The sequence below is a fragment of the Rhinopithecus roxellana genome, chromosome 1 (assembly GCF_007565055.1).
Source record: "Rhinopithecus roxellana isolate Shanxi Qingling chromosome 1, ASM756505v1, whole genome shotgun sequence".
Lineage (NCBI taxonomy): Eukaryota > Metazoa > Chordata > Mammalia > Primates > Cercopithecidae > Rhinopithecus > Rhinopithecus roxellana.
This window is the reverse complement of record NC_044549.1, coordinates 196,935,048-196,959,825: the sequence shown is the minus strand read 5'-3', so window position 1 is coordinate 196,959,825 and position 24,778 is coordinate 196,935,048. Positions and strand designations below refer to the sequence as shown.

The 24,778-nt window shown below is 40.5% G+C and overlaps 1 long non-coding RNA gene across 2 annotated transcripts in view; it reads left to right on the top strand.

The window, feature by feature from the left end:
- Positions 1–300: 300 nt before the first annotated feature.
- LOC115899101 overlaps positions 301–24,778 on the top strand; it is an 80,799-nt gene continuing 56,321 nt past the window's right edge. For both annotated transcript variants that reach the window (XR_004058741.1, XR_004058742.1), the window contains exon 1: positions 301–426. This is a non-coding gene — a long non-coding RNA (uncharacterized LOC115899101). The remainder of the gene's footprint in view (positions 427–24,778) is intronic.

Sequence of the window (24,778 nt, the reverse complement as noted above, 5' to 3'; positions counted from 1 at the left end):
GGGAGGCAGAGGTAGCAGTGAGCCGAGATCGTGCCACCGCCCTCCTCTAGCCTGGGCGACAGAGTGAGACTCGGTCTCAAAAAAAAAAAAAAAAAGAATTAAATAAAGTCAGTAAATTATTGAATGAACCACAGCAGGGAGGACTCAGTACAACTCATGAGCCTGCTTGGTCTTTGATACTTCACAGGTCAATAGTTAGAAATTACCCAAGATTAATATAAAGGATCCTAGATTGCTTAGATATCAATTTATTTCCTTGCGTATATGGTCTGATGTATCACATCAACATGTACTCTTTCTTGTTTTCAGCACGCACTCCTGGCTTTAAAGTTTATCCTTGCATTTGCCATACCTGATAAACCACGGCATATCCAGATAAAACTAGCCAGATTGGAATTTGAGTCTTTGGAGGCACTCAAGCAGCAGGTAAGAGCAGCTGTCCTGAAAATGTATGTATTACTTTAGCAAATGACAGGAAAAATAATTCAGAAGAATCAGTCTCAGCATTTTCTTCAGCCTTGAAGTTACCAGTTTAAATGAATACAGAGGACTGCAGTTTAGGATGACATAACAAAACCAAAATCCTAATATGAGCAACAAACAGGTTTAAAGAACTAAACTAAACAAACAAAAATATTCAGGCAATGTTAAATAAAGAATAGAGCTAGCATTCAGCAAAAGAACAAGACAGACATCTAAGAATCAACTTGGGGTAGCTCCCCACAAGCTTCCAGTTTTGCCATCTACTGAAACATTAAGTGAGGAGAAGTGAGTGAATAAAATCCTGAATAATAGCTTTCAGAGAGCAAGACAGAATGAGATCAGGTGTGTAGAAGCAGCAAAATTGCCCTGAAAGGAGAAACTGTGTCTCAGTGACTTCCACATTCTACCAGAGACTACAAAAAAAAAAAAAAAGCCATGCTGGAGTTGACCATTTTGATGATTTTCTGCTTGTAGGAGAGTGGGAGTATACAGGAGATCCCTAGATGCCTGGAGTATCTCTCACTTCTTATCTTTAGTGCTGCATAGGAATTTAAGCATTGAGAGAATCAGTAAAGCATTGTCATCTGAGGGGACAAGCTGTGGTCAGAACCTGCTGGACAGGCACTCTTTCTTTGGCCTCTAAACTACTTTGCATAGGAATATTTCTTCTTATGTTTGGGGAGTTGGGAGAAAAAAGAACGTGAAGAGGACCCACTTAAGATGACCCTTTGATCAAAGCATGAGGGCTCTAAGGGTGGTGCGCCAGACAGGGGAACCCCACATCGAATCAATACTTGCCCCTGATGAGGCAGGGTGACTCCAGAAGAGGACTTGTGATAAGAATATGGAAAAGAGGATGAACCTGGGCCAACTAGCCAGAGCTGTGCTCGTGTTTGCCACACAGTAGGTGACAAGACTAAGTTACCTGCATTCCTAGAGGTTGGGCAGGTTCACTTTTGGCATGTGGGCTAGCCAGTGTGTCTATATGTTAAACCAGAACCCACCATCATGCCCAATAATGAAACTCCAGAGCATTCCCAGCAATGGCAGGAAACCTATCATCACCACGGACGGCTAGCATTCTTCTAGAGGTACTAACCAATGCAGTTGTATAAGAGGAAGAGATAAGTTCAAGTAGAAGAGGCAAGCTTATTACTTGAAAATTAGAGGATTAGGCTGGGTGCAGTGGCTCACACCTGTAATCCCAGCACTTTGGGAGGCCGAGGTGGGTAGATCCCTTGAGCCCAGGAGTTTAAGAACAACCTGGGCAACATGATGAAACCCTGTCTCAACAAAAAAATACAAAAATTAGCCAGGCGTGGTGGTGCATGCTTATAGTAACAGCTACTTGGGAGGCTGAGCTGGGAGAATTGCTTGAGCCTAGGAGGTCAAGGCTGTAATGAGCCATGATTACACCACTGCACTCCCACCTGGGTGATAGAGTGAGACCTTGTCTCAAAAAAAAAAGGAAAAAAAAAAAAAGAAAAAATTAGAGGATTATATAGCGAAAAAAATTATAAATTATTAAAAATAGGAAAATTTGGTAAGGAAGCAAGTTACAAAGTTTATCTAAAATCGTGTTTCTTTTCACAAGAAATAATCAGTTAGAAAATATTTTTGATGAAAAATTCACATTTACAGAAGGAACCAAAATGTAAAAACTTAGGTGGTAATTTATGGAAACAATATAGATAACTTATAGGAGAAATGTTTTTAACTTTACTGGGATCAAAAGATTCAGTCTTGTAAATATCCAATGCCAATTCAAATATAGCAAAATAAACATCCGAGAATAGCAAGGAAACTTCTGATAAAGAAGAAAAATGGGGACTCTCACTCTGTCAGATATTAAAATGTATTCTGCATAGTACAATAATTATAATTAAATACATTTTAAATTAGTGAAGAAATGGAAAAATCAGTGGAATAGAGAGCATTGAGTTCATAAATGGGCCCAAATAAAATTGGGGATTTCATTTATGGTAAAAGTGGTATTTTATGTCAGTGGAAAAAAGAAGGATTATTTGTTACACAGCTTGATGGAAATCAGCTGTTTGGGAAAATTATTATACTTTATTTTAACTCATTCCTTGTGAACCTCCCCACCACCACAAAATTCAAGGTTGACAGATTTAAATGTAAAAAATGTAAGCCATAAGAAGTCTATTAAAAGTCTGGGTATATCTTTTAGTGGGAAATGCCTTCCCAATCAAGACATAAAACCCAAAAATCATTTTTAAAAATGATAAAGTAAAATACATGAAAAATGAAAACTTATGTATGACAAAAAATAAGCAGACTCAAAAGATAAATTGGACAACCTGGAAAAATATTTTCTTATATAACGAAGTCAATATCTTTTAATTCAAAAAAAGTTTCCACAAATCTATAAAAAATGACAGTACATGCATTGGGGAGTTATACAAGATATAAATGATGAATTGATGGGTGCTGACGAGTTGATGGGTGCAGCACACCAACATGGCACAAATATACATATGTAACAAACCTGCACATTGTGCACATGTACCCTAGAACTTAAAGTATAATAAAAAAAAAAAGACAGTACAGTAATGAAAGGATAACATATGAAGATATGCTCAACCTCATTCAAAATTAAAGAAATATAAATTTAAACACCAGTGAAATACCACATTTCACATGTTCTATTGGATTATGTCATGATAGCCTGTCCTCGTTAGATTTGGGAAATGGACATTCTTTTATATATACCTGATAGAAGTGTAAATTGGTTCAGTCTTTCTAGAATTGTAGTTGAATTTAATTTCAATTACTCTGCAACACAAACCAAATCTTACTAGGGTAATGGTTGTATCTGAAAATTGTACCAAAATTTAATCATTGAAACATTTTTATTAGCAAAAATCTGGAGATAACTAAATTCCTCAATAGGAGAATGATTACATAAATCTATTGTATATCTACACAATAAAATTCCAGTAACCTGCTTTTTTCAAAAAGATCTGTCTATGCTTATGCATACACATACACACTGCCTACATTTTTGTGGCTATTGAATTTATGATTAAAAGATTTTAGGTGTCAGTTTAAAAATGTGTGAGAGGGCATAAAGCATCTAAAAACTTTAAGAGGTATGTAAGAAAAAAAGCTTAATATACAGCCTTGTGTCTGGAAGAGTTTTAGTTAATCAGATTTCTCCATTGATTACATTTCTGGTGACATTTTGTAGATGGGGGCAGGCAACTTCCTGGCTCGTACATACACATCTTAACTCCAGGTCAAGGAAGAATCATGCTTCATGTTACTCAGGATTTCATGGTATATCTATACAATAAATTTTATGGTCTGTCTAGACCATAAAATTCCATGAATTTGCTTTTTTAAAAAGGATCTGCTTTTGAAAAAATCACTCGGGATTTCATGTTACTAGTTAAAGTTTGCCTACAAAGAAAAGGATTTTTATTGAGAGAATGAAATTATAACTCATTCCCTATGAACTTCCTCCACGACCACCAAATTCAACATATTATTAATATGTCTCATGTTACTAAATACATTTACCTAAAACTCCAAATGCAGGACCGTTATATTTGCCATTGAGGGTGTCATGGATATGTGTTTACTATGGATATGGCTAAATGACCTCTCAAGTCATCTCAGCTCTTAGATTCCCATATCTTCAGGTACACTTTACCTGACAGTGAGGCAAAGCCCTAATTCCAAATTTATTCACACTCATCTTCTTTGAGAAATGAAACACTGACCAAAACCCTATCTCATACAAGTTGAGTATCCCTTATCCAAAGTGCTTAGGACCAGAAGTGTTTTAGATTTTGTTTTTTTTTTCAGATTTTTGAATATTTGTATTGTATTTACTACTGAGCATTCCTAATGGGAAAATCTGAAATCTGAAATGCTCCAGTGAGCTTTTTTTTTTTTTTTTTTTTTTTTTTTGCCGTTCACAAAGTTTCGGGATTTTGGAGTATTTCAGATTTTCAGATTAGGGATGCTCGACCTGTATTACTTAGAAAGAAGAAAAAAATCTAAAAGATGTTATGTCTCTTTGAGATTTTTTTCTCCTAAGGACATAGATCTGATTCTCTGGTTAAAATCACCTTGTAAGAAAAGGTGATTCTGGAGGGACAGATGTCTAACAGGTTCCATTCAGTATACTTATTTAATGCTTTCTAATAGGACTTACATAGCTTGCCCTGAAGGTGATTTTTAAATTTGTACATGAGCAGCTCTAATGTCTCTGATCCATCAAGTGGGCAGACAGCAATGATGAGTGTTGTCAGGCTCTCTTAGGGCCTTGCAAACCCAGAAGTGTTCTCCTTCCCTGTCTCCACTAGATTTTTTTCTTTTAATTATCAATCTGAGAATAAAAGGTTCAGGGTTGGCTGGGTGCGGTGGCTCACACCTGTAATCCCAGCACTTTGGGAGGCCAAGGTGGGTGGATCAGTTAAGGTCAGGAGTTTGAGACCAGCCCAGCCAACATGGTAAAACCCCATCTCTGCTAAAAATACAAAAATTAGCTGGGTGCGGTGGCACACGCCTGTAATTCCAGCTACTCGGGAGGCTGAGGCACAAGAATCGCTTGAATCTGGAAGGCGGAGGTTGCAGTGAGCCGAGATCATGCCTCTGCACTCCAGGCTGGGTAACAGAGTAAGACTCTGTCTCAAAAAAAAGGTTCAGGGTAAAAGTTGAACTGAAGATACTGTATGTAACAACCGCCTCTCACTGTCTTTCACTGACTCAAGGCTTTGCTGTATGGTTGACACTGCTACATGGGCCACCCAAGTCTGTGCCACCATCCAGGAGAGACAAACATTTTCATCACAATTCCTGTTTAGTCTCACTGCCCAGGAGGTCCTAGAAGGTACAAAAGGTCACCTACTTTTCAGAAACTCAAAAAATTAACTGGCCATGACTTCAGTTTACTAGCTGAACTAGTGCCATTTCTAGGATGTAGAATATGTTTCTCATTTTTCTTTAACCTGACATTTAACTATCTCCTTTGTAACTATAAGTAGCCTCAACTCACTGGGCTCCTCCCATGTAACAAAAGCAGAGAGAGCTTCTGTCAGGTACCTTGGTCAGTTTATGGGCCCAGATCAGAAATTGAGTTATTGAAAACACATTTGGGTGAAGTCTCACTATTAAGTAACCAGACATTAATAGTAAGCTTATCAGTAGAAATTATTACTTATGGATAGTTATGATGTTTAATTTAGACCTGAATTGCTAACCAGACATTGATAGTAAGCTTATCAGTAGAAATTATTACTTATGAATACTTACTATGTTTAATTTATACCTGAATTGCTACTTTTCAACTCAAGTCTCATTTTATGGGCAGAATATGATTGAGAAATTTAAGTCATCAGGCAGTCCTTAAATAGGATTGTGCATTTTACATGTAAACCTTGTGAAAAAAAACATGTACCTAGACCCTATGCCTTGAAGATTCTTATTCCCTAAATCAAAGGTGGGACCCAAGGACCTACATTTTTCAAAAAACGCTCCTGTGTCTCCACCCCACTTTTATCAATCCCCACCCCCCCAGCAAAGATAGATTCCCAGGCATGGCCAGGTGAGTGCCAAGAACAAGCAAGTTTGGGGCCACCTTGTACCACCTGTGGACAAGTCAGGTGGCCTCTTTGCATCTCAGGGGTTTTTTTGTTGTTTTTTCTGTGTGTGTTTTTTCCCCCATAAAATGAAAGACTGGATTCCCCAGTCTGTGGGAAGGCCCAGGAAATCTCCTTTTTAAACCAGCATATCAAGTGATTCTAATGCAGGGCCCTTGGATCCCATTTGGAGACGTGCTCTGTGGATTCAGTTATTCCTCTCACCACAGGAGGAGTGGTGGTGGATTGCTGAAATGAATGTGGGAAGAAAACGTACTGAAAACAGATCTCTTTTGGTATCAAATAGGAAGCTATGTGGTATTTCTAAATATATAGGCAAATTAGACATACTTGAAGGTGAGAGGCAAACTGAGGAAAATAAAATAGTTTACTTTGCAAAGGGCATTTTCAAATGATTAGGCTTCATTTGGCTGAAACCTTTACAAAGAATTCTAGACAGTAAATATCATCCTAGTGATGCCCTTTTATTTCTCTTCAAATTGATTTATTCATCTCTTAGTCATTTTAAGATCCAATTAAAAATAGAAAGGATTCTAATGCAGGAACCATTTGATAACTCCGTGGCCTAGAGTACAAGGACAACATCCACTTAACCTGCTTCTGGGCAGCCAGCCCTCCTGGGAGCCCAGAACACAAACAGAAGCCAGGGAGCAGGGCTGGCTGCCCAGAGCCTTTGAGAAAGAAAACAGCCTCAGGAATCAGTTAAATGAACAAGAGAAGGACTTTAAGGAGACACTACTAAGTATAGCTCTCAGGGGCCTCAAATTAGGTGTAGGACCCAAAACTAGACAGGCCAACTGGGCCAGGCTTTATCAAATAGTGTCTTTGTTTTTTAGAGTTAAGTGTATTTAAATTTAGTTATGTTAAGGGAAAAACCAAACTCTGTAAGATATTTAAAGAGGTTTTATTCTAAGCCAGTATGAGTGACCATAGCCCCAGGGAACAGTCTGAGTCCTGAGAAAGTGCCCAAGGCAGTCAGATTACAGTTTGACGTAATTATACATTTTAGGTAGACAGAAGTTACAGAGAAAGACATAAATAAATACATGTGAGGTATACATTGATGCGATGTGAAAGGTGTGGGGGTGGGGGAGGGCTGGGCTTATAGGTCATAGATGGATTCAAATTGGCAATTGGTTGAAAGAGTCAAGCTTCAGTAGAAGAAACTGCCTGAGTTAAGATTAAGGGGGTTTGTGGAAGCCAAGGTTCTCGTTGGATAGGTGGTAGCACCCTTCAGAGGGAATGCATGGTAAATGTTTCTTCAGACCTTAAGAGGCATCAGACTCTTGGTTCATCTCTCCTACATACAGGAAAGGACTGGCTGTATTAATGGTTATTCTCTACAGATGCAGATTTTCCCCACAAGAGATAGTATTGTGGAACCATTTCAAAATATGTCAAAGAAATATATTGTGGGGTAAAATATTTGATTTCCTTTGGAGTGTGCTATCTGTCATGTGATGCTGTACCGCAGTCAGGTTGCAATTTGATATCTTACTGCCACAAAGGGTCTGTTTTGACAGTCCAATGATCTCTATTTTAATGTTAATGCTGGTGGTCATTTGTACCTAAATTCCAAAAGGGAGATGTATAATGAGGCCTGTCCGACCTCCCTGTCATGGCTGAGAATTCAGCGTTCCAGGTTTCTCTGAGATCCCCTTGGCCCAGGGGAGGGGGGTCCATTCTGTTAGTTGGGGGGCTTAGGATTTTATTTTTGGTCTATATTTAAGTATTCAGTTTTAAATTGATAGGTTTTTTTCAACATCTGAACTTCTTCCCCACCGCTCCATTTGTGCTGTCAAGTTAAGGTAAATATAGGAGACTAAGGCAGACAGATAGCTTGAGACCAGCCTGGGCAACATGGCAACACCTCATCTCTATTAAAAAAAAAAAAAAAGTTACAGTAAATATATAAGCATTTTAATGGAAACCGTGAAATTTCACAGCCTAGAATTAAGGTGCTAAAGTATTTGACTATTGAATAGGTAATCGCATATTAATCTGCCAACATCTAGTTCAGAATGAAATGTTAAATCCAAATAAAGAATTAGCCTCTAACAAAGCCAATAGCCACCAGTGCCAGAGCCATAGTTCTTAGGAAGGGGTGGTCTACTTCCCAGGGCCACAGGTCAAGTCTAGGCCCAGTAAAAAGTACAAAAGTTTATGGTATATCTGTCATTTGGGTGACCTGTCTGAGCCTGCCTTTCCCTTTCTTCTTTTGTTGGAAGGTTTGTCTTCCAGCCCTGTAACCGTCCAAAGGGTTCATTTCACCCACTGTTCAGATAGAGCCAATTTATCAAGACAGGAGAATTGCACTAGAGAACTAGTTTAATTCATGCAGAGCAGGTTGAACATGAGAGAAGAGTTTTATTATTACTCAAATCAGTCTCCCCAAAAATTCAGACTAGAGTTTTTCAAGGATAGTTTGGCAGGTAGGGGGCCAGGGAGTGGGGAGTACTGACTGATTGGATCAGAGATGAAATCACAGTGAGTCAAAGCTGTTTTCTTCAGCTGAGTCAGTTCCTGGGTGAGGGCCACAGGACTGGCTGGTGAATCTAGTAGAGCCATCAGTCCTCAGAAATGCAAAAACTGGAAAAGACATCTTAAAAGACCGATCTTAGGTTCTGCATGTGATCTGCAGGAGTAACTGGGGAAGTTGCAAGTCTTGTGGCCAATTTGTTAGTTTTATAAAGGTGGTCTGGCTCCCAGGCAAGAAAGGAGTTTGTTTCAGGAGAGGACTTTTATCATCTTTGTTTCAAAGTTAAACTATAAACTGAATTTCTTCCAAAGTTAGTTTGGCCTTTGCTTAGGAATGAGCAAGGGCAGCTAGCTTAGAGGTTGGAAGTAAGATAGAGTTGGTTGGATCAGATCCCTTTCACTGTCATAACTTTCTCACTGTTAACGATTTTTGCAAAGGAGGTTTCAGCCTCGTGTAGCTGCAGAGCAAGTAACTTGACCTTCCTGTATTTAAGTCCCCCCAACACTCAAATGGGGCAAAGTCAGAATAAGGCTGGAATAAGGCAATATGAGTAAGACCCATTATGGAGCAGTATGCTGGGGGAATGAGGATGATGAGGGAGGAGGAGGACTACCTCATGCAGTTGCTGGGTGAACCCAACAAGGAATTCTAGGATAAAATCGTACTGTAACATCAGATTTGCCTGGAGAGTCAGAATTCTACCTTTGTGGCAATCCCACCTATTTTCATGACCGAACACAGCTGGGCTGTAATAACAATGAGGTAGTAACAGCTGACATGTAGTATGTGAGAACATGAGCCAGGCACTGTTCTAAACCTTCTGCATGTGCCAGTGTCTCTTCAGAACAGCTCTCCAGGGTAGGGTCTGTTAGCCATTTGCAGGTAATTTTTTGCATAGTAAATTTCTCTCCAGTTAATAAAATGATAACCTCCTTTAAAGATACTGAATGCACGAATAAAATACTGGCTCCTCTGCACCTTTTGGGTCTAGCAAGATTCCCAAGCACCCCTGCTACTTTGTAACTCTGACCACCAGTATACCTGCCCTCTGCTGTCAGCTTCACAGACCCCACCTCCTGGAGAAAGCCTTCTTCCCATTGAGTAACAGGAGCCTGGTACCCATTTCTGTTCATTTGCCCCACTATAGTTGGTTCTGTTTCAGTCTTCCTTGTGAGCTGTGAGGTCCCCAAGGACCACGTGACGACTCACTCAACGCTGAGTCCCCTCACCCAGCACAGGGCCTGGTGCCCAGTAGACTCTGAATAAATATCCACTTCATCAAACTGAGTTTGTTGACTCATATGTAATTCACAAGCCAATATATTAAATAAATAAGGACAAATTATGTCCTTGGACAAAAAAAGAAGAGTCTTAAAATAGATACCCTGGCAGAAATGGAAACAGGTCATGTGCCTTTCTGGGATCACTGGGGAAGAGAACGCATTCTGAAGAGTTACATGTGGACACTTTAGAAGGACCACGTACCTTGCCTTGATAAAGTTCAAATCCTTTTTTTTTTCCCCCAAAAATACTGACTGTGGTTGACATTAGTAACAAGAGTAGCTCCCCAAGACTGTAAAATGACCCCAAATCAAGCAAGGAAGAATTCTAAAATAGTTTGTTTTACACTTGTACTTGTTAGCTAGAAAACTAATTCAGGCCCTGGAGCCATCCTCCTTTAACCACTGATGGGTAGACGTTTTCCCCCTGTATTTTCTGTTTTCACCAGAGAAAAATTTCTTTAAAGTGCGCAGAGTCACCCAGACAGTAAATAAAACTACAGCTCTTCTGATCATCGTCTTCCTCAGTAAACAATGTATGTAAATGGCTACTTTATATCATTGGTTTTCTAAGCAAACTTTAAAATTGATACATCTTAATATTCCCCATAGATGTAAGAAACATGGCCAAATCAGAAGCAGATTTATTTTTTCTTATGAAAACTACCGAATAGGCTATGAAATGGAATAAAATTCAGCATTTTTCGAGTCACCCTATTGATAGATTGGAAGCAGTGTGGTAAGAGGGGGCCTGGAAGCACAAGTCCGTTCCACAGAGAAAGGCCTTGGGGTCACTGTGCTGTAGAAGTGATGGCCGTGTGCTTGGGACCATGTTCACAGATGTCATTCAAATGTATTTGCATTGGTAAAGAAAAAACTTGCCTCATTTAATAAATTCTAGAGATTTCAGAATGCTTAAAACTATATTTAAAAACAACAAAAAAGGCCGGGCGTGGTGGCTCACGCCTATAATGCTAGCACTTTGGGAGGCTGAGGCAGGCGGACCACTAGGTCAGGAGTTCAAGACCAGCCTCACCAATACGGTGAAACCCCATCTCTACTAAAAATACAAAAATTAGCCGGGCATGGTGGCACGCGCCTGTAATCCCAGCTACTCAGGAGGCTGAGGCAGGAGAGTCACTTGAACCGGTGAGGCAGAGGTTGCAGTGAGCCGAGATCGCATACTGCATTCCAGCCTGGGTGGCAGAACAAGACTCCGTCTCAAAAAACAACAACAGGCCGGGCGCGGTGGCTCAAGCCTGTAATCCCAGCACTTTGGGAGGCCGAGACGGGTGGATCACGAGGTCAGGAGATCGAGACCATCCTGGCTAATACGGTGAAACCCTGTCTCTACTTAAAAATACAAAAAACTAGCCGGGCGAGGTGGCGGGCGCCTGTAGTCCCAGCTACTCGGGAGGCTGAGGCAGGAGAATGGCGTAAACCCGGGAGGCGGAGCTTGCAGTGAGCTGAGATCCGGCCACTGCACTCCAGCCTGGGTGGCAGAGCGAGACTCCGTCAAAAAAAAAAAAAAAAAAAAAAAAAAAAAAAAACAACAACAACAACAACAACAAAGGGATGTATTCTTTTTTAAACTTAGAGTTCCAATCTCATATTCTGTATTAGATTAATAACTGCATTGCCATGATGGTCAACATATGTGAGAGCAGCTTTTCCTTTTGCAGGTAAATGCCTAGGATTGACTTATGCATCCATTTATTTACTTTTTATTAAATGTTTTAGGAAATTAAAAGATTATACTGTTAGATGAAAAAGTTATGAAGATGGAGGTAGCGATGTGTTTAATACTACTGGACACGTGATAGTAGTTAAGATGGTAGATTTTATGTTATGTGTATTTTACAACAAGAATTTTTTTTTTTTTTTTTTTTTTTTGAGACATGGTCTTACTCTGTCACTCAGGCTGGAGTGCAGTGGCAAGATCACAGCTAACTACAGCCTTGACCTCCAGGTTCAAGCAATCCTACTTCCTCAGCCTACCAAGTAGCTGGAACTACCAGCGTTAGCTACCACATCTGGCTAATATTTTGTATTTTTCTGTATATTTATAGTAGAGACAGGGTCTTGCCATGTTGCCCAGGCTGGTTTCGAACTCCTGGACTCAAGTTATCTGCCCACCTGGGCCTGCTAAAGTGCTGGCATTATAGGCATGAGCCACCACGCCCAATTCTTTTCTTTATTTTTTGAGACGGGGTGTCACTTTGTCACCCAGGCTGGAATGCAGTGGAATGCATGCTCACTGCAGCCTCAACCTCCCAGGCTCAAGTGATCTTCCTGCCTCAGTCCCCAAATTCCTGCCTCAGTCCCCCAAGTAGCTGGGACTACAGGTGTGCACCACCATCCCCAGCTAATTATAATTTTTATTTTTATTTTTTGTAGAAACAGGGTTTCACCATGTTCCCCAGGCTGGTCTACATCTTCCGAGCTCAAGCAAGTCACCCACATTGGCCTCCCAAAGTGCTGGGATTACAAGTGTTAGCCACCGCTCCCAGCCCTGGCCAGTTCTTTTTTTGAGACAGTCTCGCTCTGTCATCTACCCTGGAGTGTGGTGGTGCAATCTCAGTTCACTGCAACTTCCACCTTCTGGATTCAAGCGATTCTCCCACCTCAGCCTCCCAAGTAGCTGGGACTACAGGTGTGTGCCACCATGCCCGGATAATTTTTGTATTTTTAGCAGAGACAGAGTTTCGCCATGTTGGCCAGGCTGGTCTCAAACTCTTGACCTCAAGTGATCCATCCATTTTGGCCTCCCAAAGTGCTGGGATTACAGGTGTGAGCCCCTGTGCTTGGCCCTCGACCAATTCTTTTTAAAAGATTATACTGATGGCATCATCAAATTTAAAGATATTGGTCTATGACTACCAAACAAGCTTTTTGGAAGCAGGATTACATCAGAAATATAGATTTATAATCGTTGAATGAAGGAGTCATTAATTAAGTGAACATCATTAGGGTCAAAGCCCCATCCCTTTGTGCCTTTTTTCTATTAAGTGCTAATCCTTTGACTTTGAAATTATCCTCTGTGTGTTATAGTTGAGTATTAGATTCAGGAAACCATTATTAAATATTTAATATACTTTCCTACACCAAAAGTGTAGGAAACCACACTTAAAAAAAACCTTTTCTTTTTAATTATTGGTAAATTGCTAAAATTGGAAAGTTTTTGTTTACTATAACAGTATTCCTTTCCTTTTTCTTTTTCCTTTGCCTTTGCTTTTTCTTTTTGTTTCTGTTTTTCTTTTTCTTTTTTGAGACAGAGTCTGGCTCTGTTGCCCAGGCTGGAGTACAGTGGCACGTTCACAGCTCACTGCAACCTGCAGCCTCCACCTCCTGGGCTCAAGCCATCTTCCCACCTCAGCTTCCCGAGTATCTGGGACTACAGGTGTGCGCCACCATGACGGACTAATTTTTGTATTTTTTGTAGAGACAGGATTTCACCATGTTGCCCAGGCTAGTCTCAAACTCCTGGGCTCAAGCAATCCACCCTCCTCAGCCTCTCAAAGTGTTGGGATTACAGGCGTGAGCCACTGTGCCCGGCCCGGTATTATTTTTCACTTGATTTCTAGTGCTATGGGATCTCAGGAATATGACTGAATATTACATTATGTAATGAACATAGATCAGAGAAATTGGGCTGAAATATATTAGTGATTGATAGACTAGGAAATTTAGACTTTTAAAGTAAAGCCCTAAGAGCAACACATTTGCTCATTTGTCTCTTTGCCTTAAGAATAGAATGTAGAGAGGCCGGGCACGGTGGCTCAAGCCTGTAATCCCAGCACTTTGGGAGGCCGAGACGGGCGGATCATGAGGTCAGGAGATCGAGACCATCCTGGCTAATGCGGTGAAACCCCGCCTCTACTAAAAAATACAAAAAAGACTAGCTGGGCGAGGTGGCGGGCGCCTGTAGTCCCAGCTACTCGGGAGGCTGAGGCAGGAGAATGGTGTGAACCCGGGAGGCGGAGCTTGCAGTGAGCTGAGATCCGGCCACTGCATTCCAGCCTGGGCAACAGAGCGAGACTCCGTCTCAAAAAAAAAAAAAGAATAGAATGTAGAAAACAAGAAATGTTTGGATTTGAGAACTCTTTGAAATACTACCTAAAGGAAAATAATCACTTCATAAGGAAATAATGCTTATGAGAACATAAATAGTAATATAATTAACTCATGAAACTCAAAATGAAAATACATGTATTAAAGTTCAGCAACAGCTGGGTACAGTAGCTCACGCCTGTCATCCCAGCACTTTGGGAGGCCCAGGCGGGTGGATTGCTTGAAGTCAGGAGTTCAAGACCAGCCTGGTCAACATGGTGAAACCCCATCTCTACAAAAACACAAAGAATTAGCCAGCTGTGGTGGCACATGGCTGTAGTCCTAGCTACTAAGGAGGCTGAGGCAGGAGAATTGCTTGAACCCGGGAGGCGGAGGTTGCAGTGAGCTGAGACCACAGTCCAGCCTGGGCGACAGAGCAAGACTCCATCTCAAAAAAAAAAAAAAAAAAAAAAAAAATTCTGCAACAAATACTAATTGAATACATCTATGATTAAAACACAAAAATATATCAGAAGTTCTCTGCATCATGTAACTGTCCAATGTTAGAGCTGAAAAATTCTATAGAAATGATCTTATTGGGAATCCTGACTTTACAGATTAAGGAATGGATCTCCAGCTGTGGTTGTCAGCTTCTAAGATGGTCTGCAGTGATCCCTGCTGCCTAGTATTTATGCCCTTGTGGAGTCCTCTCCCATTTTACATCTTGATTGGTCTGTGGATCAGTAGAATACTGCAGAAATGATGTTATGTTTCTTCTGAGGCCACGTCATTAAAAAACATGATGGCTTCTGCCTTCTGCCTCTTGAATCACTCTTCCTCTTGTGAAGCTAGCTTCCATGTTGTGAGGACACTTAGCCAGCCAGTGTAGAAGCCTACATGACTAGGAACATGGCCTATTGCCAATAACCATGGGAGCAAGTGATCTTGGAAACAGATTCTCTGGGCTAGGAGTTGGCAAACTTTTTCTGTAAAGGGTCAGATAGTAAACACTTCAGGCATGTGGGCCATCCAGTCTCTATCACAGCTATTTAGTTCTGCTGCTGTAATGCAAAAGCAGTCATAGACATATGTAAATGAAAGAGAGTGGCTGTGTTCCAGTAAAACTTTGTTTACCGAACAGGCTGTGGGCCAGTTTTGGCTTAGGGACCTATTGCCATTCCCTTCTTTAGCCATAGCTAATCCTTTGACTGCAGTTCTTGCCTACATCCTGACTATAGCTTTATGAGAGACTGAGCCAGAGCCACCCAGCTGCTTCCAAATTCCTGATGCACAGGAAGTGTGAGATAATAAATGCTTGTTCTAAACCACTAAGTTTTGGGATAATTTGTTACACAATAATAGATAACCAATGCATCAACAATCCAGGAATGGAGGCTGAGTGACAAATGCACTGTTTGGTTATGAGTTGATCATTGTTGAAGCGAGGTGATAAGTAAGTGGGGGTTCATTATTCTCTCTACTTTTGTATAATAAAATGGAAAAAGAAAAGGAAATTGGTCACTAAGAAGGATATGTGATTTATCTAAAACCAGACCTTCAGCACCTTGAAAAAGCCCATGCTGCACACCCAGGTCTCTGGCCTAAAGTCCCATGTTCTCTTGGCTACCTCTTCCTGCCTAAGTTACAACCAATAAAGATCTAGCCCTTTGGCTAAGTTTTCCTTCCAGTTGTTTGTTTGTTTTGGTTTGGTTTTTTGTTTTGAGAAAGAGTCTCACCCTGTCGCCCAGGCTGGAGTACAGTAGCACTATCTCGGGTCACTGCAACCTCTGCCCCCCAGGTTCAGACGGTTCTCCTGCCTCAGCCTCCCGAGTAGCTGGGATTACAGGTGCCCACCACCACGCCCAGCTAATTTTTGTATTTTTAGTAGAGATGGAGTTTCACCATGTTGGCCAGGCCGGTCTTGAACTCCTGACCTCGTGATCCATCCGCCTCAGCCTCCCAAAGTGTTGGGATTACAGGCGTGAGCCACTGCGCCCAGCCTTCCTTATAATTCTTTACCACCTTAGTACCTCCAGTTTAACATCCAAGGCAGTTCTTTGGACTTTGATATCACTGCTGTTATGGAACCATCCTCGAAGCCTCTTTAGACCATAGACTGTAAGCTTAGAGCTGAGGGAGGGAGCCTTGGTGAGACAAAAACCCTTCTGTTGTCATTTCCAATTTCAATGGGAATGTATGGAATTGAACCTCCATGTGACCTGAAATAAAATAATATTTAACATTTATTTTCTTTAATTTTGCTGTTCATAGAGCACTAGCAATCCATTATCTTTGTTAATCTTCACACAGCCTATAAGAATAGACCTGTCAGGTCACAATATAGCAGTTTATGTTTGACTTTAAATAAAAGCACTGTTGAAGTGGCTACATTGTGTGGGGTAAATACCTAGGGTTCGTCATCTTGCACCAAGAAAATTTAGGACACGGACACACATAAGTAGTTTAGGAGTGGAGGTTTAATAGGCAGAAGAAAGAGAAAGGAAAACAGGAAGAAAGAGAAAGGAAAACAGCTCTCTCTCTAGTAAAAGAGAGGACTTCCGAGAGGAAAAGGCCAGCTGGCAGTGGATGCGCAGGACTTTATTATCTGGCTTGAGGAGGCAGTGTCCGATTTAGGTAGGGCTCACAGATTGGTTCAGTCAGGTGTGACAATTGCATAGCCTGGGGAAGGCTGGTCGCCCCACCCTAATCTTATTATGCATATGAACTTTCCCTTGGCCAGCGCCATCTTGTCTCCTTCTTACTACACATGTGGTTGGCAGAGAAGGGAAGATAGAGCCACCATTTTGAACATGTCTAGTCCCAGGTAGGTCTTTCCTTCTGGCATTTACCCGTGCAAGCTCCCAGCTTGCTTGTCTTTGTCTGCAGCTCAGCTTTACAGGCTGCTTTTTGTTAGAAAATGATTTGGAGCTGCTTTTCATTAAAAGGAAAACCTTTCCAAGGACTTCTGTACCCTCACTATCTGCCTGAGTAATTTCTTAACTCCTGTATCACTGTGTGAAGGTGCCTAGCACAGTGTTGGACACATAGCTTCTAAATTAGAGTTTACCTTCCTCTTAAAATCCCATTGAAATTGGAAATGATACCAGAAGGGTTTTTGTTGGCATAAATAAGTTAATGAGGTGATTGTTAGGTACACAGAATGGATGTTTGAAATAACTCATCTTTTGATCCATTGCATTGACCAAATGGACTTTCCTCCCCAGGATGGTTGATGATTGACAATAATCTCTAAACTTGGTTGGTGGATGGGGGGATCCTGTGGATTTTCAGGATAACCGTGAAATCAGATTTAGTATTAGGTTCTGACTATGTCGTGTTTTCTGGATGTTTAACCAGATGTCCTTGGTAATTCCATTTACAAATGAGATAAAATTATGTGAACAAGGCCTCACAAGTAAGTAGTGGGAGAGCAAAAAACAAAATATCAGACCTGCTAAAATGCCACTGGACTATGAATTTTAGTTGACAAATACATCTTCTCTTCCTTTTCTTTTCAGAATGCTGTTTAATGTTGTATTTTCCCATTAATAAAAATATGGTTGAGAACAAGTGAATTTTTCCTCCATAAATTTTTGAGTTTTGTATTTTTATTTTTGATGGCTATTCTTTTAGATAGAATCTACAAGGCAGTTATTATCTGCCAGCTAACTGCTGTCAAGAGTATAACTAACCATTTGATCTCTCTCCCAAACCAGTTTGGAAAGAATCTTATATTATTTGTTATTAGGAAAATAATTGGATCTCAGGATTCTCCCCAGTTCTTCATCCAAGTTGCTTTAATTAGTGTATGCATAGATTTGTAGACACTTTTTGTTTGAATATTTCTGAAAAAAGATAGGCGTATTTTAAATTTGCAAGTCTGGTTTTAGTCACAGGCACAAGAGAAAATGAACTGCCAAATGTCTGGAAGATACAACTCCAACCCCTCTACTTTCATATGTGAGAAATATTGTTTTGATTAGAGATAGAATAAATCCAGGTTGACTTTTTTTTTTTTTTTTAACTTCTTAGACTAATGAGTTCACTTTTTAAAGTGTCTGTTGTGGAAAACCATCTTTAACAACATCAGCCTAGATTATTTAAACTTTATCCAGGATATCTGTCCACAAATCACTTCTATGAGAATGATGTGTGATTTCACAGTTACAATCAGGGAAACTCTCTAAAGAATTGTCATTTTTTGGCCAGGCACGGTGGCTCCTGCCTGTAATCCCAGCACTTTGGGAGGCCGAGGCGGGTGGATCTCTTGAGGTCAGGAGTTCGTGACCAGCCTGGCCAACATGGTGAAACCCCATCTCTACTAAAAATACAAAAATTAGCCAGGCATGGTGGTGCATACCTGTAATCCCAGCTACTTGGGAGGCTGAGGCAGGAGAATCGCTTGAACCCAGGAGGTGGAGGTTGCAGTGAGTTGAGATTGGGCCATAGCACTCCAGCCTGGGTGACAGAGCAAGACTCCATCTCAAAAAAAAAAAAAAAGAAAGAAAAAATAAGAACTGTCATTTTAATTCACAGTCTGTACTAAAACATTAGTCTTTAAGTGAAGCATTTTGGTTTGCTGAGGACATAATCAAAATCCATCAGGAGCAGGGTGGGTGTTTTGTGTGTCTTGGTGTTGATAAAATGGCTGTTGGAATCAGATATACATGTATTTAAAATCTCAGCTTTCACCATTACTAAGTAACCCTGGGCAAGTTACCAAACCTCTCTGGGCCTCAGTTTCTTCCTCTGTAAAATGGGCACAGCCAGGCATGATGGCTTACGCTTGTAATTCCAGTACTTTGGGAGGCCGAGGCGGGCAGATCACTTGAGGTCAGGAGTTCGAGACCAGCCTGGCCAGCATGATGAAACCCCGTTTCTACTAAAAATACAAAATAATGAGCCATGTGTGGTGGTGCATGCCTGTAATCCCAGCTACTCAGGAGGCTCAGTCACGAGAATCTCTTGAACCCAGGAGGCAGAGGTTGCAATGAGTCGAGATCAGCCACTGCACTCTAGCCTGGGTGACAGAGTAAGACCCTGTCTCAAAAGCAAGCAAACAAAAAAAGGCACAATGACAGGAACAACCATACAGGGTGAGGAAGTAGAGTTAGGCCCAGGTCAGTGACTCTAAGTCTGTGGCTTTTCCATCATACCAATTAGGAAGATGCAGAATGAACAGAGCACATGGGTATAAGTAACACAAAATTCTTAATTGAGTGTAACAAAGAAATTATGGACCATCAGGATATAAAATATTTCCATGCTTGTAGATGGATGGTTTTAATACTCCATTCCTAGAGATCTTCCAGAAAAGAAGAAACCACTTTCTTTGGAAATTTACCTGCTTTCTGGCAAGAAGCAGTCTCGTATTCCTCCCAAACCTGTGATTCCTTAAAAATATTTGCTATCCCACTGTATTTTAACCAGAAACAGGTCGTTTTGAAGGCTAATTAGCCAAAACTAATTTGGATTTTGAATGAATTTCTGGAAATGAAGAGTGGTGTCAGGTCACTGAGCAGTGGCCTTCCTTCAAAAATTATGAGGCTCCTGTTGGATATCTCTTTTGGGGCTCAAGCTTGAAAGATAAATCTACCCTTTTGGTGCCAGAATACACTGAGCAGCTGATTTGAAATAAATCAGAACATAGAGTTTCTAATAATATTAAACATATAGAATTGAGCTGCAAGTATAGTATCTTGTCTGTATGTTAGTCACTATTCCTTTTCTCTTTGCTGCTCTCCCCCCATTTTCATCTTTCGTCTTTTTTTCGTTTTTCTGAAACGGAAAAGGACTAACTGCACAGAGTAGCCATTCTTTGAACTGATGTTATCTGAACGCCCTTCTTTTTGTGTGTGTGCTTGTGTTACTAGTTGTTTTCTTCATTTCCTTTTAGCAAATTATCCTGCCTTTTCTTTTGTTTGTCTTTGCAGATGCTCATGCATCCCTTCTTTTTTCTGGTGGTTCTGTCTTCCAATCTTCAAAGCTCTTGCCTCAAACCCTTCCTTGGAAAGGCCTCAGGCCTTGTGGTCTGTGCTCTCAGCCAGAATTCCTGCCTGGGAAGCTCTGTGTGGAGGATGACTTCTCTCATGAAGGCTGCCTTCTCTTGTGGGGAGACAGGGGGAGATAGATCTTAGAGAGCATGTCCAGTGCAGCTGACTGTGGTGGGGCCTGTGAGACATGCAGACTACTTTCCTGGTAACAGCAGGCAAGGTGAAAATAGATCTAATCCAGATCCTGTTATGGATTCAGCCCTGCAGTCAATTTGTCACTGTTCTCTGAAGAAAAGGGTCTGCCTCTGTTGATGATCATAAACGAATTCACTTTTAATTGTTGACATACTAGATGGCTCTGTTAGGCTGTTCTTGCATTGCTACAAGGAAATACCTGAGACTGGGCAATTTATAAAGAAAAGAGGTTTAATTGGCTCGTGGTTCTGCAGGCTGTACAGGAAGCATGGTGTTGGTTCTGCTTGGCTTCTGAGGAGGCCTGAAGGAGCTTTTACTCATGGGTGAAGGTGAAGCAGGAACAGGCATCTTACATGGCAGAAGCAGGACTGAGAGGGAGAGGGAGGTGCTACACACTTTTAAACAACCAGATCTTGTGAGAATGAACTGTCAGGAGGACAGCACCAAGCCATTAGGGATGGTGCTAAACCTTTCATGAGAAATCCACCCCCATGATCCAGATGCCTCCCACCAGGATTACAATTCAATATAAGTTTTGAGTGGGGACAAATAACCAAACTATATCAATGGCACACAAGGAGTCTCTCTTAAATTGAACTAGAATCAAAAAGTAAATGCAGCCTGGGGAAGAGAGAACTTCTGTCTATTCTCTCCTGTGGCCTCTTCCATAGACATAGGCAGAGAGAAGTAAAAAGTAGGGTGAGAAGAAACAGGAAGAGAGTAGAGGATGACAGAGCTTTGAGAAGCAGAACTGTCTCTTCCACATAGAGATTGTTTTTTTGTTTTTTGTGTGTGTGTGTGTGTGTGTTTTTTTTTTTTAATGGAGTCTTGCTTTGTCGCCCAGGCTGGAGTGCAGGTGGGATGATCGTGGCTTACTGCAACCTCCGCCTCCTGGGTTCATGTGATTCTCCTGCCTTAGCCTCCTGAGTAGCTGGAACTACAGGCATGTGCCACCATGCCTGGCTAATTTTTGTATTTTTAGTAGAGACGGAGTTTCACCATGTTGGCCAGGCTGGTCTCCAACTCCTGACCTCAAGTGATCCTCCTGCCTCAGCCTCCCAAAGTGTTGGGATTACAGGCGTGAGCCACTGTGCCCGGCCACATCGAGATTGTTTTATCTCCAAGTACAGGCTCTTATATTGCTCTACCATAGAGAAGATTTTTTTGAGATCACAGCACACATACTTTCCATTGTTCAAACAAGGCAGGGAATACAGAGTTTGTTTCTTTCATTTGATTAAAAAAGAATGACTGTGAACGAGAAGTGAAGTCAAAGATTTAGGCAGCCCTACCTATGGAGAGGAGTAGTTGATTCAGAAGTGCCAGGGCGCACTCTGGAATGGGAACAGCTTTGCGGTGTTGGGAGAGGAAGTGTGAGAACGCGCCAGAGCAGCTGGCCCGGTGCAGTGCAGGCAACGGTGTGTTCAGCCACCCTCAGAGTGGGCACCTGGGATGGTCAACAGCCACAAGTCTTGGCAGTTATCTCTCGTCCCCTCCTTTTCCACTCCTCAAACCGACTGCATCCGCATCCCTGATCTGCCTCTGATACCAACACTTTGTCCCACTGCCCCGCACACTCCTGTCAAGCCCTGTGTGCTTGGTTAGAGGGTGGTTAAGTAGTACCAAGATAGCATCGTCGTAGGAGAGGGCAGAGGGGGTTTGATTTTCACTTTTGGTTGAAGACTTGGTTGTTTTCTATCCCTAGCTTCAGGAATCTTATTTGAGTCATCAAATGTCCATTTATAACTATCCAGATACCCTTATTATTTGGACTTGTCAGTTTAAAATATATATATATTATATATTTAAATACAAATATATAAAATACAAATATATAAAATATTTAAATACAAATATATAAAATATGTATATTTTATATATTTAAATACAAATATATAAATATGAAATAAATACAAATATATATTTTATATATTTAAATACAAATATTTGTATATAAATATTTATATACAAATTATATATTTATATTGTATATAAATATATATATTTATGTTAAAATATATAAAAATATGTTTTTTTAAAAACTTCCCCTTTGTAATACTTAGGCCCTATCCTGTCCACAGATGCAGGGGGCTCAGATCAAACAGCGTAACTGTAGAGAGAGAGAAAAGACTGTCTTTTTGAGTTAATTACATCCTAACACAGTGGCAGTCTCAGAAAGAAATGGTTGGTTAGCACACAGCTAATCCGCCTGAAACTGATTTCTCTGCAAAACAGTAGCTCCAAAGTGCAGTTGTTCCTGAGCCCCAAAATACAGACTGAGACATTTTCAAATGGCCCTCCATTGGAGTTGAAACCATCTGCTTGTTTGTAGCTAAAGTATGAATTTTCCACTGTTCTAAGCACCATGACAGTGGCATCACTCCAGAGAGAGAAGCAGCACCACAGGAGCCCTGTGGAAGGACTCCTGCCAGCCCTGCTCTGAGAGGCACTTCAGCTTCATTTCCATTGATTTGATTAAAGGACAAAGAACCAAAGAAAAATATAGTGTCTATTCAGAATTGAGCTCAACTCTCCTCATATTCTCTTGGGCTTCTGAAGGATTAAATCTCTCTTCATCTGCTTCCATCGAGTACCCATTTACTATGTCTCTCAAAGAGTAATTAGCCCTCAGCTGCAAAATAGTTGTCAAAATCAGATGATTTGCTTTTGAAGGGCCGTAAAGAAAATGGGGAAGCAAGTTTGTCTTACAGGAAAATTATGGACCATAAAGATGATATTAGCTATGATACCAGAGTGGGTTGTGCCTTGCTCTGATTCTTAGTGTAGCTTCCAGTAAATTCTTGATTAATTTCTTTAATCATACTGTATTTGTGCATGTCCAGTTTTCCATGACCAGCTCCCCACAGTGTCTCTACATTTATGTACACTAGCAAATCAAAATGGGTAATGCCTAAGGCTGTAGACATAATTATGGAAGTAATACTTTGATTTTCAATGCACCAAAAAAGTGTACACATACCAGGGATTTGCTGAAGGACCTTGTCATTCTACTATTATGGAACTTTTCTTATAGGTAAGCCCGTGAGGAAGGTGCTATCTTCTGCTTGCCATGTTATCAGAACTGCAGTCATTTATTCAGGAATTATCAGACAAAAGTTATACTTCAGACCACTTAGAATCATATTCTCCATCTGAAAACATTCACAGAAAATCTTATTCGTAAATACTGCACTGTATTCAAAATATATTTTCTGATACAACTAAATGCCTTGAGCTAGCATGCATTTTCTGAGTGTTCAGTTACATACCCTGCGGCTGAGTAAGTTGGAATGGACTTGGTAATGTTAACTTCTTGCTAGTTACATAAATTGCACCCTGGTTGAAAAGGTATATCCATGTGTTCTTACAGTTTTTAAAAGCACATCAAAATAGTTTATTATGCTGCAGACTTGGAATGTCTTATTTTTTAAGAAAATATAAACACAGAAAACTCATAATATTGTAGTCATAAAAGGTTCCATTGCAATCTAGGTAATGAAATTCAAATAGTATTGCTTCGCAGAATCAGATACAGGGCCAGCAAGACCAATATAATATTTTGAAACAAACTTTTTAAATGACAGTAATAGGACATTTAAAATCACATAGAAGCCAGGTGTGGTAGTGCATACCTATAGTCCCAGCTACTTGGGAGGCTGAGGCAAGAGGATCTCTTAAGCCCAGGAATTCAAGGATGCAGTGAGCTATAACTGCACCACTGTACTCCAGCCTGGGTGACACAGAGAGACTCTGCCTCTAAAAACTAAATAAAATCACATAGAGAAATGTTTGCAACAACTTCTTAGTAAAATATAGTTAAACAAAACTTGTACAAAATCCTTGTTCTCTTGTTTTACCTTTCTATCATCTTATGTTAAATATGGAAGATTTTGTAAGGGAAGTAAAAGGTAATCTCACAAAATGTAATATGTTTCATCATTCATTTTCCAAAGCGATTGGCATGATATCCCATTTCAGTGGGAAGAAAGTCCAAACTTCTCATTTAACACAAATGAAGGACTCAGATCACTTACATCCTCCTTACAGTTTTCTTAAAGTTTGGGTCTTCAGGAATAATATTGCTGAAAAAAGAAAGAACAATATTCAAATGTAATATAAAAAGTCATAAAAAGTCAAATCCTCTTAAAACACTTGAGTAGACCCTTAGCTTTGATGATGCTTTTCTTCACTCTATATTTTGTTAACACAACATTAACCCCGGATGGGTTGACTGCAGTTTAGTCATGGAATATGCATATGCTTATCATTGGTTGCAGTTGTTCTTTTATTGTTTATTAAAAGTAACTGGTAAAAATTAATTCCAGTTCCTTGCAGTAATTAACTGTAAGTAACATGAACTGTATTTTATATCTGGATAAACAAGATTCTGGAAGACATAGACCCTTGACTATAGAGGAGTAAGAATAGTGCTTCCTTTTGTTTCTTCTTTCTTTTTCTTTTCTTATTTTTATTGAAACAGGGTCGTTCTGTCACCCAGGCTGGAGTACAGTGGTGCAGTCTTGGCTCACTGCAACCTCCGCTTCCCAGGCTCAAGCAATCCTATTACCTCAGCCCTACAAGTAGCTGGGACCAAAGATGCATGCCACGCCCAACTAATTTGTCTATATTTTCTAGAGACTGGGTTTTGCCACATTGCCCAGGCTGATC